At 57.2% G+C, this 2,773-nt stretch overlaps 1 pseudogene; it reads right to left on the minus strand.

The window, feature by feature from the left end:
* Positions 1-848: 848 nt before the first annotated feature.
* Positions 849-2,773, minus strand: part of LOC131270480 (large subunit ribosomal RNA) — a 7,035-nt pseudogene continuing 5,110 nt past the window's right edge.

Raw genomic sequence — 2,773 nt, forward strand, 5'->3', positions numbered from 1 at the left:
TCCTCAACCAACCCCAAGTACCCGGAGGTACCCAGAGTGTTGGGTCCGCCAACCACTACCAGCACTCTAAGTCCTCGCGAACCCAAAGTGTTTGCCCGGTAGGGCCATTAGACCACAACGCTTGCTAACCATGCAAGTGGTCTCGGACAACAGGCGATACCCGAAGTACATCCGGAGAGTGTATATCAAGTGTTTGTTCACCAAGTCCTCAACCAACCCCAAGTACCCGGAGGTACCCAGAGTGTTGGATCCGCCAACCTGTCCCGGCACTCTAAGTCCTTGCGAACCCAAAGTGTTTGCCCGGTTGGGCCATTAGATCACAACGCTTGCTAACCATGCAAGTGGTCTGGAGTATAGGTGATACTGACATACCACCGAGATGGTACATCTAGTATTGGGTCACCAAAACCAAACCAACCCCAAGTATCAACCCGGCATACTCAGAGTGATGGATCCGCCAACCCGTCCCGGCACTCCAAGTCCTTGACGAACCGAAAGTGTTTGCCCGGTAAGGCCATTAGATCACAACGCTTGCTACCCCACGGCGAGCTAAACATGCAAGTGGTCTTAGGCAACAGGTGACACCCGAAATTCATCCGAAGATGGAATATCAAGTGTTTAATCACCAAGCCAGCATCCAAACACCAAGTACCCCGGGAGGACCCGATGCGTTGCGACCATCTCCAAGTTCTTGACGAACCCGCAGTGAAAGGCGGTAAGGCCTCTGGGCCGCAACGCTCGCATGTGTTAACCCGCAAACACCACTGACCGGTCGGTCCACCGCAAGGGTGGGTCCAACTAGTCCACACACGGTATGCCGCATGTGCCCCCCGGGGGGAGCACACCGCACACAACCACCAAGCATGGGTCGCCTGAAAGGATCGAAATGTACATCTCTCTTCAATGCGTAGCGCCCAGCCTGCAAACCCGTCGTTTTCGGGTGGTCTTAGGAGTCGAAACTATTCTTGGAAGATCGGCAAGCACAACGCCTTTTCCCACTTCAGGTACTTCGGCGAGCGCACTCGCGATAGGCTCAGTTTGAGGGTTTCCAATAAATGGAAAGAGTCTATAGAAGACTCAATCCGGTCTCGTGATGTTATTAGCCATCTAGCTAACGACTCCTTTACATATACTACCAGCCTGGTTCGGTTACGACCTTAGAGGCGTTCAGGCATAATCCGACGGACGTAGCGTCATACCAAAGTCCGCTCGGACTAGTATTGAGCCATTGGTCCGTACCTGTGGTTCCTCTCGTACTGCACAGGAATTCCATTGAGATAGTACTTGCACACCAGTAGGGTAAAACTAACCTGTCTCACGACGGTCTAAACCCAGCTCACGTTCCCTTGAAAGGGTGAACAATCCTACGCTTTGTGAATTTTGCTTCGCAATGATAGGAAGAGCCGACATCGAAGGATCAAAAAGCCACGTCGCTATGAACGCTTGGCGGCCACAAGCCAGTTATCCCTGTGCCGCGTCCCTCCCGAAAGGGAACGCGCAGTGCTTGAGCGCATCGTAGACGACTTGTTTCCCCAACACGATCCCTTTGTGTGGCCGACCCCACTGGCCGCCGAAGATGGTGCTCCTCAGACGCGCGTGGTCACGGACGAGGAGTTGCTGGAGATAGCGCGATCCTTGGCCCCCCGGAAGGCGCCCGGCCTCGACGGGATCTGTAATGGAGCGCTGAAGGCTGCCATCCGCCAACACCCCGAGGTCTTCCGGCGTGTGTACCAGTCCTGTTTTGACCACGGTGTGTTCCCATCACCGTGGAAGGAGCAGCGGCTGGTGCTGCTGGCGAAGCCCGGTAAGCCCCCAGGAGAGTCCTCGTCGTTCCGACCCCTGGGGATGCTAAACGGCGCTGGCAAGGTCCTGGAGCGCCTCATGCTCGACCGGCTCAACGAGCATTTAGATTCCCCGGACAATCCTCGCCTCCATCCGGCGCAGTATGGGTTCCGTCGGGGTCGTTCGACGACTCAGGCGATATTGAGGGTAGTCGAAGAGTGCCGCAGAGTCCTCGCGCTTAACACCAGGGAGCCGATTACGCGACGCCATGTGCACCACTGTCTGATGATAGTGTCACTGGACGTCAGGAACGCGTTCAACACCGCTAGCTGGAGCCACATCGCTGCAGCGGCCCGGGACATGGAGGTCCCGGCCGACCTGCAGAGGATGCTCGCTAGCTGGATGGAGGATCGGCGACTGGTGTACGAGTGCGACGACGGCGCAGCGTCCAGGCCGCTTAGTGCAGGCGTTCCACAGGGGTCGATCCTCGGCCCCACCCTGTGGAATGTTATGTACAACAGCGTCCTGTCTGTGCAGCTTCCAGAAGGTGTCGAGCTGGTGGCGTACGCGGACGACTTGGTGCTGCTTGTGGAGGGCGTGGGACCACGGGACACCTCGGACCGAGCGGCTGCCGCAGTCACCGTGGTGAATGAGTGGATGGTGGCGCATCAACTCAGCATCGCGCCGCAGAAGACGGAGGCGGTACTTGTGTCGAAACGGAGCGTTGACGTGGACGATCCACGCAACCCTGTCACCGTTGTCGTTAACGATCAAGTAGTGGCTGTGGGAAAGCAGCTACGCTATCTGGGAGTGCAGCTTGACTGCAAAATGTCCTGGATTCCGCATCTCACGCAGGTCGCTGAGAAGGCGCAGAGAGTGGGCGACGCCGTCTCTCGCCTGATGCGGAACCACAGTGGTCCCAAGCATGCCAAGAGGCGTCTGCTGGCGGCAGTGGTGGAGTCGGTGCTGCGGTATGCTGCACCAGTGTGGA

The sequence above is a fragment of the Anopheles coustani genome (genome assembly GCF_943734705.1).
Source record: "Anopheles coustani chromosome X unlocalized genomic scaffold, idAnoCousDA_361_x.2 X_unloc_33, whole genome shotgun sequence".
Taxonomy (NCBI): Eukaryota; Metazoa; Arthropoda; class Insecta; order Diptera; family Culicidae; genus Anopheles; species Anopheles coustani.